At 41.3% G+C, this 11,936-nt stretch overlaps 1 pseudogene; it reads right to left on the bottom strand.

The window, feature by feature from the left end:
- Positions 1-1,223: 1,223 nt before the first annotated feature.
- Positions 1,224-2,233, bottom strand: LOC102874487 (annotated as a pseudogene).
- Positions 2,234-11,936: the final 9,703 nt, after the last annotated feature.

Below are 11,936 nucleotides of genomic sequence, written 5' to 3'. Positions count from 1 at the left end.
AGTCCAGTTGGGAGGATTTTTGTTTTCTTTATGTATAAGAATAATCTATAGAGAGCATCTTTGAGCATCATCAGTAAACTTTTCAAGTTTTTTGCATTCTCTGCAAAGTTGTGTCCTCTAAATCTAACAAAGTTTTAAAGAGTCTTCTTCCAACCTTGATGTATTCTTCATGTAGTCCAGTTTCTCAAATTATGTGAGCTGCATACAGATTGAATGAGTACAGTGACAAAGATAAAACCCTGACAAACACTGTTCCTAATTATACATCTTGCTCTATTCCTTATTAAAATAAATCCGTAACAGTGGATGTCACTTCTAAAACATCCTAGGGTGGTATCCACAGTTTGCAAAGGTAGCCAACGGGAGCCTACTCAGCAGTCCTATAGAAAAACACTGGTAATCATCCAGAAAGACTATTGGGTGTTGTGGAGCAGATCCAATTCACACTGACCAATGCAGTGCCATGCTCAAAATCTTGGGTACCATTATGTCCATTGTTGCAACCACTTTGTCAATTTATCTCACTGAAGGTCTTCTTTTTTCCTCCAAACTTCTACTTTAACAAGCATGGTATCTTGCTTCAGAGATTAATGGTGGCCTAATAATAATATGAACAGAGACCTCTGGTGGCTTAATGGTAAGAAACTGCCCTGTCTAAGTAAAGGCATGCAGTTCAAATCCACCAGCTTCTCCACGGAGGAAAGATGAGCAATTTCCTCTCATGCTATTTACTGCTTCTGAAAACTCCCTAGAGAGTCAGCTAGGAGGCACTTCCAGCAAGATGCGTAACAACAGTAATATGCACAACATATGTGAGACTGACTTCTCAGGAGTCTTCTGCTGCACTTCTTCCAGGATAGAGTTGTACTTTTTCAGTTCATGCTATATTCAATATTCTTCATCAATCCACATTTCAAAGACATTGTTTCTTCTGTATCGCTTATTCCTAGTCAGTTTTTCTAAGCAGTAGAGGTAAGTGAAAGAAAATATCAATCCTTAGGGCGGATGTCTTCAAAGTCACATCCTTACTATTAAGCACTTTAAAGAGGTCCTTGGTATCAAACCTATCCAGTAAAATATAGCACTGGATTGCTTTTTTTTTTTGTCCCAACATCCAAGTGATTTTATTTCCTTTACTATCTAAGCCAATGATGAAATTTCATGGTGATTTCTAGGCTGGGACAGAAGGAAGGCTGTGGTTAGAACGAACCAGGCATGTGGCCTCACAAGGGCTGCTGCAGCAGAAATGATTGATTGTCCATGAGGCAGGGAGGTGATGTTCCAAGAGCAAAAGAGCTGTAGGCAATGTCCTCTGCAGCCTCCAGCTTGTGCAGCTCAATCAGGCCGTCACCCGCAGGGGCAAGTGAGATGATGATCAGCTTGGCAGCGCTGGAGTCACCTTCAGCCGAAATGATGGTGGCATCCTTCTGCTGCTCAGCCTCTTCCACCACAAATCTAGGCCTTTCTGCTTCCTGCTGAGCCATCTGTCTAGCTTCTACTGCTTCTGGGAACTCCTTCCTGAAGGTCAGATGTGTTAAGGACATGTCATCCAGGATGAGCCCACAAGTGGTTGCTCGCTCTGTGAGGTCATGGCTCACTTGTCCAAAGACCAGCTCTCTCTGGTTGATTAGTACTCCACCATCGAAGCGAGCCACCACCAACTTGAGGTTCTGTTATGATGGATGGAAACACACTCTCGCCATTGTTGTGTATCACAGAGTCGGAATCGACTCACAGCTGATCCTCCAGTGGGCTTTCAGAGGCAGTTAATTGTATGGGAGGAAACTGACCATCCTTCTCCCATGGAGTAGCCAGCTGGTGGCCTTGAACCTCATGCCTACAGGACTGCTGCACAGTTTCTTGCCACTGAGCCTCCAGAGCACCACAACGTATTCACCATGGTCCTCCCCCAATGCTGGTGTAAATTCAAGGCAGATAGCTATCAATAGCTGGAAGAGGATTCAAAGTGTGATGGTGACATTCTGTAGATCTTTGCTACCAGTAATCTCTGGAACATTACATGGTCGAGAGCAGCAAAGAGAATTGATTTCTGTACCCAAGGGATGTCCTGGACTCCACAGAACTGGTCAAAGATGACAGCACTGTGTCCCACATCCACATTTTATGAGACACAGTTCATCAATTCTCCTGCAATCGCTAAGGAACTCAAACACCTTGGCAGCCACGTCTTCTGCTGGATCCTGCTTCTTAACTCACTCACACTTGTTTCCATTCTGACCTCCACATCTCATCAGATTAATTGACTGATACTCTTGTGGCACAGATTGTGGATCTAAGAAAAATGAAAATCAGAGTAACTTCAATAATTTCTCTACTTATCATGTTATTTATTGGTGTAGCTGTAAGGACTTTTGTTTTCTTTACACTGAGATGCAATCCATTCTGATGTCTACAGTCTTTAAAGCTCATCAATAAATGTTTTCAGTCTTTTTCATTTTCTGCAAGCATATTTGTGCCATCTGTATACTGCAGGTTATTAATTAGTCATCCCTCACAACTTCGATGCTATGTTCCACTGTTGTTGTTGTTGTTGTTGTTATGTGCCGTCGAGTTGTTTGTGACTCATAGCGACCCTATGTACGACAGCCATAAACCCTGCTCTATCCTGTGCCAATCGCATTGCTTCTGACACACCCATCCCAATTACCCCAGTCACTGAATCAATCCACCTCATAGAGGGTATTCCCCTCCTGCGCTGTCCCTCTACTCTACCCAGCATGATGTCCCTCTCCAAAGACCTGTCTCTCCTTACAACATGTCCAAAGTATGTCAGACAAAGCCCCAGAATCTTTGCCTCCAAGGAGTAGCCTGGATGAATCCATTTGTTTTCTTGGCAGTCCATGGTACATTCAATACTCTTCTCCAGCACCACAGCTCAAAGGCGTCAATTCTCCTTCTATCCTCCCTAGTCATTGTCCAACTCTCTGATGCATAACAAGTGATTGCAAAAACCATGGCCTGTATCAGGCGGACCTTAGTCTCCAGAGAGACACTGTTGCTCTTGAGTATTTTGGAGAGGTCCCTAACCGTAGACTCTCCCATCACAATACGTTTTTTGATTCCCTGGCTACTGGTGCCAAGAGTGTTGACCATGGAGCAGAGCAAACTGAAGCTGTGAACAATCTCAATCTCTTCACCATCCATCCTGATGCTACCGATTGGTCCAGTGGTGAGAATTTTTGTCTTCTTGACATTGAGCCTCAGTCCATACTGAAGGCTGCAGTCCTTGACCCTCTGCAGTAAGTGCATGAGGTCCTCCTCAGTTTCAGTGAGAAGGGTTGTGTCATCTGCATATCTCAGATTGTTGATAGGTCGTCCACCAATCCTAAGGCCACGCTTCTCCTCATAGAGCCCAGACTCTCGGATAATCTGCTCTGCATACAGGTTGAAAAGGTACAGAGATAGGACACATCCCTGGCGTACACCCTTCCCAATTTTGAACCATTCAGTGTTGCCCTGCTCTGTTCTGATGACTGCCCCTTGGTCCAAGTATAGGTTTCGCATTAGCACGATTAAATGTTCTGGGATTCCCAGTCTTCTCAGAGTCAGCCACAGTTTGTTAGGATCCAAGCAGTCAAATGCCTTTGCATAATCAATGAAACACAGACATTCTTCTGGTATTCTCTGCTTTCAGCTAAGATCCATCTAACATCAGCTACAATATCCCTAGTACCACGACCCCTTCTAAACCCAGCCTGGACTTCTGGCAGTTCTCTGCTGATGTACTGTTCCAGTCATTTTTGGATAATCTTCAGTAGAATCTTGCTTGCATGTAAAATCAATGAGATTGTTCTGTAGTTTCCACACTCAGTTGGGTCGTCCTTCTTTGGGATGGGAACAAATATTCCAGTCAGTTGGCCAAGTGGTTCCTCTCCAGATTTCTTGGCACAACTTGGTGAGCACATCCACGGCAGCATCTGCTAGCTGAAATATGTCAATTGGTATACCATCTATTCTGGGGGCCTTATTTTTTGCTATATCCTTCAAAGCAGCTTGAACTTCTGCCTACATCACCATAGGCTCTAGCTCACATGCTATTTCCTTAAATTCTTCTGTATCTGCCAATTCCTTTCGATACAATGACTCAGTATTTGCTGGGCATACAGATGCATAAGTATGGTGAAAAAAAAATATATATCCTTGATGCACACCTGTCCTGATTTTAAACATGCTCACTTGGCTCTCTTAAGAAATCTACCAGACAGTTACATAATCTTTCATCTGGAAAAGATTCATATTTGAGCCCATCCCAAAGAAAGGTAATCTAACAGAATGTAGAAACTACATAAAAATATTATGACTATCACACTAAAGTAAAATCTTGCTTACGATCATTAAAAAATGGCTAGAGGAGTTTGTCAACAATGAAATGCCAGAAATTCAAGCCGGATTCAGAAGAGGATGTGCAATCCAGCATATCACCACCACTGGCATCAGGTGGACATTAGCTGAAAGTGGAGAATATCAGTGTGTTTTACTGACTATGCAAAAGGATTCAACTATGTGGACAGTAACATGTTATGGGTAAAAGGAATTCCAGAACACTTAATTGTGCTCGTACAGACCAAGACGCAGTCATCTGAGCAGAAAGAACAAGGGAAGACTGCAGTTTAAAATCAAGAAAAGATGTGTGTATGGGTTGTAGCCCTACACTTCATTTATCCTATCTGTATGCAGAGGAAGTATCTGGAGAAACATAGAGAACAATTCAGCACTCAAGTTGGAGGGAGGCTCATTGACAGTATACAAATGATGCAATCTTTCCTGCAGAAAACAAAGACGGTAGCACTCACCTGTGAAGCTAAAAGCCTTCAGTATAGATTATACTTCAACATAAAAAAAGCAAAAATCCTCACAGGTATATCGGTAAGCAGTATCATGATAAGTAGAAGAAAAAACTGAAGCTTCCATAACTATATCACAATCAACACCAATGAAAGCAACAGTTAAGAAATCAAACAACGTAGTATACTGGACAAAGGATCTCTTTAAGGTGCTTAAAAATAAGGATGTGATTTTAAAGACTAAAGTACACCTTATCCAAGTCATGGTATTTTCTATTACCTCATATGCATGTAAAAACTGACAATAAATAAGCAAGATTGAAGATGAACTAATGACTTATGGAAGAGGAATTACGATTTGAAGAGTACAGACTAGACTTTGCATTGACAAAAGAATAAAGTTGTCTTAAAAGAAGTGCAGGCACAGTGCTCCTTAGAGGTGAGGAATGTGAGACTGACATACCTGGAACTACTGTTATCAGTAGGCGCCAACCCTAGAGAAAAGCATAACGCTTGGTAAAATCCAGTTCAGTGAAAATGAGGAAGCTCTCCTCAAGGAGATGGACTGATACAGTGACTCCAACAACACTCTGAAATACAGCCAAGACTATGAAGAAGACACAGAAGAACAGTGTTTCTTCTATTGTATACTGGGCTACTATGAGTGAATGAAATCCAACAACATTATCTTCTCAGCAAACTGGGTGGGTTAATCTCCCTATTTTGCAGCTAGGGAAATGAAGCACAGCAAAACTGAGTGGTTTCCCCAAAGCTCGACACTGGCAAGCCAGGATTAAAATTCAGAAAGATACTTCCATTAGTCAGAGACTATAGTCTATATGATTAACCTCCACACCATACTATTTTCTCAGGAAAAGATCTTTGAAAGAGGTAATATGTACACTGACAAATGAAACACAGACAGATTTTTGTCATGAAAATGTAAGAAGTAAGAATACTTGAGAGCAAAAAGGCAATATAATTAAACGTAAGGAAATATAAATAGCTTAAGATGCCCATAGAACCCTCGACTATTTATGTAACATAAGCAATGCCCATTTAATGAACATCGGTGGTTCAGAGGCAGAATTTTTGCATTCCATGTGAGAGGTGTGATTTCAAGTCCCAGTTATTGAACTATATGGTCAGCCACCATCCATTGGTGAAGATATGTATGTTGTTGAGGCTTAACAGGTTTTCAGTTGCACTTTCAGACTACGATAGATTAGGAAGAAAGGCCTGGTGATCTATTGCCAAATTACCAGTCAATGAAAACCCTACTGGTCACATCAGTGAGATTCACAATTTATGATGGAAATGATACAGAAGCAAGCAACAGTCTATTGCACTGTATATGGGGTCATTATGAATCAGCAGCTGAGTGGGTAGCAGCTAACAACAACTGACATTAAACCAACTAAAATCAAGAATATGGAGTTAAAAAAATTTTAAAAAAAGAATATGGAGTTCATAAGGTAGCTCTGGTGGCCTCGTGGCAAGAAGCTGTACTGTATGTAATCCCAAAGGTACGTGGTTCAAATCCACCAGATGCTCCGCTGGAGAAGGAGGGGCCAGTCGGATCCAATTTGATGGTACACAACAACAACAATATGAAGCTCACGAAAGAAGCACAGACTAAAATATACGTTTTTTTAAAGCTATCACTTAAAATTATGGTCTTAGAGGACATCTTGGAGGAAAGGGAAGGGAGGAAACAGACCAAACATTGTAAGAACAATATTTAAGGAGTGACCAAACACAGGAATACAACAAACCAAAACTGAAATATGATACAGAGTACAAGTTAAATCCATGTCCAGTGATTAGAAACCAGCAGAGAAAAATTTCTTAATAAGTAGAAAGAGAGAAACATTTGTCATTTGTTATAAAGTCAAGAAAAGGAAAAAGTAGTAAGTCGTTAGTTTGTTCTAATCGGTCAACAAAGCAGTGAAAAGAGAGCAATGATTTATAAAAACTATCTAGAGGCAACTAAGACAAAGAGATCAAATAACTTAGCTAAAATCCTACATAAGTGGTAAAACTAGAATTCAAATTAGCACAACTTCCATTCAAAGCTCTTGACTACCTTACACCACCTATAAAATTGTTATAGAATTAAATAACCCACATAAGGTATTTAGTTTGGAAGTAGGAGTGGCATCCAATTCCTAAACAAAATGTCTCTGGAAACTATGAACTTTGATAAATTACAATAGTTATAGAAAGGCTCCAGACTTTTTTTTCATAGGTTTGCTATGAGTCATGCTCAACTGGATGGCAATCAACATCAGAGTACTTGTAGAGGGCGCTCCGATGATGTACTGTTGGGAGCCGCACTGCTAACCAAAAGGCCATGCCCCTCTGGTGGTCTGAATGCACTGGAAACTCTACAGGAAAAATATGGACAATCTCTTCCCTCCATGAGATTCACTGCCTTGGAAGCCCAATCAATGGAGAGAGCTAGGAGTTGATTCAACTGGACAGCAATGAGTGAATGAGTGAATAAAGGCACTAAGAGTGGTACTGAACATACCAGTAGGGCTCAGGTAATTACTACTTTCATATCAATACCATCAGAGTTGTCATGACTGAATGAATTTAGAACATGTAAAGTGGATTCTAAGTGTGTATGTGCGCCCAAGTAGCACAAGCAAGAGACTGTTGTTATGTGCCGTTGAGTCATCTGTGACTCAAAGCGACCCTATGTACAACAGCCCTAAACTCTGCCCTATCCTGTGCCAATCTTAATAACTCCGGCATACCTACCTCCATTACCCGAGTCACTAAATCAATCCATCTCACCGAGGGTCTTCCTCTCCTATGCTGTCCCTCCACTCTCCCAAGAATAATGTCCTTTTCCAAGGACTGGTTCCCTCCTTGCAACATGTCCAAAGTATGTCAGATGAAGCTTCAGAATCCTTGCCTCCATGGAGCAGCCCGGCCTCACCCTCTCCAGAACAAATCTGTTTGTTCTCCTAGCAGTCCATAGTATAGTCAATACCCTTTTCCAACACCACAGCTCAAAGGCATCAATTCTCCTAGTCATCAGGTCAGTTCCCACTTATCACTACCCTCCACCAAGTTTACAAGGTTGTAAATAAAAACAAGAGGAGACTGTCTCTCTTTCCTCCAAGGAGCAGGGGTGGATTATCAAGAACTAAGAATATTCTAAAGAATATCTCAAAAGAACAAGAATGTCAGTTTAAAGACTAATTAACACACTTGATTCAAGTCCTGGTATTTTAACTGCTTCCTATGCACCTGAAAATTGGACAAGGAATTAGGATGATTAAAGATGACTCAATGTCTTTGAAGTGTAGTGTTGAAGAATATCTATCCCATGGACTGCCATAAGAACATGCACACATGTCTGGGATAAAGAGCAACGGAGGTGCTCCTTAGATGAAAGAATGGTGAAATTTTATCTCAAGCACTGTGGGGAAGTTATCAGGAGGAGCCAATCCTTGGAAAAAAATATGCTGGGAAAGGTGGAGGGTAGCAAAAGAGAAGACCCTCAACACAGAGATGGACTGACACAGTGACTGTAACAATGGGCTTGACCACAGCAAAAATGGTGAAGACGGTGCAAGATAGGACAATGTTACTGGCTGCTATTCATAAGGTTACTATGAGTCGTAGTGGACCCGACGTCACTTAACAACAAGAATAATTATGATGTCATAAGCAAATGCCACTGAAAGGTAAAAAAAAATTAGGGTACTTCTCACTCACAGCAATTTGACAAGAGTAAAACTACCCAGTAGGAATTTCAAAATTGTATTGTTTAGAAAGTCTGAATGATATGTCTTTATCCCACGGTTTGAACCACCAACCTTTTGTTTAACAGCTGAGTACTGTGTTTCCAGGGATCTTGATACAGAAAATCATATAAAATAATGCTGCTTTGTTTCAAAATAGTTTCAATAAATATTTTTTTTACTTTGAGAATTAAGAAATTTAGGCCCATGTTTACTAACGGCATTGAAACAGCACTTTATAAAGTTGATAATGAAGGTGAAAGTGCAGAAGAAATGCATTTTTTTTCTGTTTCAACAGGTTATTTAACTATAGCTTACAATACAATTTTATCAATAATAATTCTCAACCTAAGACTCACTACTGAAAATGGTTTTTATATCTTCCTTAATTAAATCCTTTAATATCCTTCCTAAATCAACCAAAAACTTCATTAGATGTTACCATTTTAATGTCTACTTTGCGCAAAGAACTTTTTCAGGTGTTAAGCCTTTGACCCTCACAACAACCCAGTAGGTATCATAGAAATGCATTTTTTCCAGTAACATGAACCAGTAAGGAAATTATTTATGAACTAATTTTTCTGTCATATTAGCTAACTTATGTTTCTAAAATAACAACAGGAGTCCCTGGATAGCAAGAAGCATTAAGAACTCCAGTACTAACTGAAAAGGTGGCAGTTCAAATCTACCTGGAACTACTTCAAAAGCAAGGCTTAGCCACCTGCTTCCAAAAAATCCTACTGCAACTCTTTGAGAGTGCTGTCCTCTGCACACATCTGCAGGAAGGAGTAGAAATCCACTCCAGAGCAACCAAAAACAACAAAGTACCAATTTCTATGAATCCACCTTTTACCACCACACACTGCTGGACTTTGGCAAGCAAACAAGTTAGGCTTCCCCTCCCCTCAAGGCAATAGGTTGTTTTGTTTTGTTTTGTTTTTTCACTAGTTTATTTACAAAATTCTAATACAAATTTGAACAAATTCTTTCCATTTCCCACACTCCTCCACCCATCAAAATGTAGAACCCAATGATTAATCCCCCTTCCCCCTGTATATCCACATCCCTCTGCTTCCAGCCTCTCCCACCCCTCCTGGATACTTATATTCATTCTACAATAGTTTTTATTTGTTGTTGTTGGGGGGTTTGGTTCTTTACAGGTTTTTATTGCAATATTTTTATATAACTCATCTAGTTTAGTCCAGTCATTATTTTTTATAGGTTTGGCACATTTTAAAATTTTTTATTAATTTTTTAATTTATTTACATATAATAATGCTTTTCCAGACATTTTTTTAATATTACTTTGATTTATTTACAAAGTTTTAATACATTGTTTTTCACAAAAGATTCTTCCCATCTCCTCCACCCCACCCACTGAATTGTGCAATCCTATGATTAACACCCTACCCCCCAATCCTCACCCCTCAATTTCTACCCCTCATTGCTACCTTGGATTCTCATACTCATTCTACAATAATGCTTTTGTACAGTATTTGTCCTTGTGGGACTGAGTTCACTCAGCATAATGCTCTTCAGTACCTCCCAAGTCAGACAGTAATTTACAAAATCATTGCTCCTGCGTGCTGTGTTGTATTCCATTGTATGAATGTACCACAGCTTCTCAACCCATTCATTTGTGACATCTGCACTGTTTCCATGTTCTTGTCATGGTGAATAATGCTGCAATTTAATGTCTTATTTATTCCATAGCTAATCGGACCCTCCAGTGGGTTTTCAGAGGCAGTTAATGGCATGAAGGAAAAAGTCCATCTTCCCCCAGAAGAGCAGTAAATTCAGATTGTCAATTTGGCAGTACAACTCCTTACCCATTAGGTCACCAGAGCTCCCTAAGAGTAGGAGAGGGGAAATATAACACTTTAAGTAAGTTAAGTGTGCAATAAAAGTATATATTTAAAAAATGTCTCCCTTAACCACTGAGCCACTAGGGCTCCTTAGGACCTATATGTTATTGTTAAGTGTCACAAGACTTCTACTATTCACAGAGACCCTATGAACAACAGATCTGAACCTTACCCTATCCTGAGACATCCTCATCATCTGATTTATAGTTACTGCATCAGCCCATCTTGTTGATGGTCTTCTCTCTTTTTCTCACCCCCTACTTTTCCAAGTTTGATGTCTTTTTCCAAGCACTGGTCCCTTGTGACAAGAAGTCCATATGTGAGACGGTGTTTCACAATTCTTGTCTCTAAAGAGCATCCTGAGTTCCACCTTCTCCAATACACATTTTTTATTTATTCTTTTGGCAGTATTCTTCCCCAACACCACTATTAAAAGGCTTTATGTAGTAACTGGTTTTTGCAAATTAATTCTCCTTCTTACCTATGGCTTCCTGTTTGTAGCCAAGAGAACTTGCAATAAAAAGACTACAGGTATTATAAAACTGTTATCAAGCAAAGCATCCTTAAACTTAGCCATACCACTGTCCTTCTTCTACAAAGAAAATCGGATACTTATCTGCACTCAACCTCACGACTGATATGCAAGTTTCGTGGATCTTAGCAACAGCAAAGCAACTGCCTTTTGCTACATTCCCATAAGAAGAATAAAAAGAATAAAGTGTACGATAAGAAAGAGAAAGCCAGAAATTCCATTTTTACATTAAAATCTGCTCACAAGATACTGCCAGAGTTAGAGAAAGGAAGAAAGCGAAATGGGAGAGGAATGAAAGAGGGAGCCTGGACCACATACATCTGTTTCTTATTCACTGCCACCGTCAATCCATTAGATTTAGATAATCCTCCCTGTGCACAAAATTCAGGGGTAGATTCATTCACGGAGAATGACATCAGTCACACACCCTCACTCTAAGCAACTTCAGTGTATGAACAGGAATGGAAGAGACGGGAAAGCCTGCGGGGAGCAGAAAAGCCCATTCAGACTTTTCAAACCTCTGCTTTTCAGTTCCCTCTAAAGTTCCAGGTTTCAGAAGTCACACTGCACCAAAGAAGGTGGAAAGGGGGCGGACCACTCACCCGGAGGTAGGGACTTGGGGGGAGCAGGGTTAGAGAAAGGGCAGGGGCGCAGCGGGAGCACGTGTACCCAGGACATCCCAGCTGGGGTGTGGGACCCACCACAGGAATCTGGGGTGGCCGGACGCGGTGGGGGGGCGCGCACACACGTGCGACAGCTGCAGGTGCCCGCGGTGCGTGCGCACCGGTGTGACCGCGCGCTGACGGGCATCGGAGAGGCAGGCCGGGGAATCGCACGGGGCGGGCACCGGGGAGAAGCGCACGGGGGGAGGGCGGGCTCGGGGAGGTAGGGCAGGGGATCGCACGGGGACGGGCACCGAGGGACGGGTACTGGGGAGAGGGGCACCAGGGGATCTCACGGGGGCGGACACCTGGGG

This window comes from Elephantulus edwardii, unplaced genomic scaffold (genome assembly GCF_000299155.1).
Source record: "Elephantulus edwardii isolate Elephantulus edwardi_28Jun2011 unplaced genomic scaffold, EleEdw1.0 scaffold00150, whole genome shotgun sequence".
Classification (NCBI taxonomy): Eukaryota; Metazoa; Chordata; class Mammalia; order Macroscelidea; family Macroscelididae; genus Elephantulus; species Elephantulus edwardii.
The sequence above is the reverse complement of the archived record's forward strand: the minus strand, read 5'-3'. Positions and strand labels throughout refer to the sequence as shown.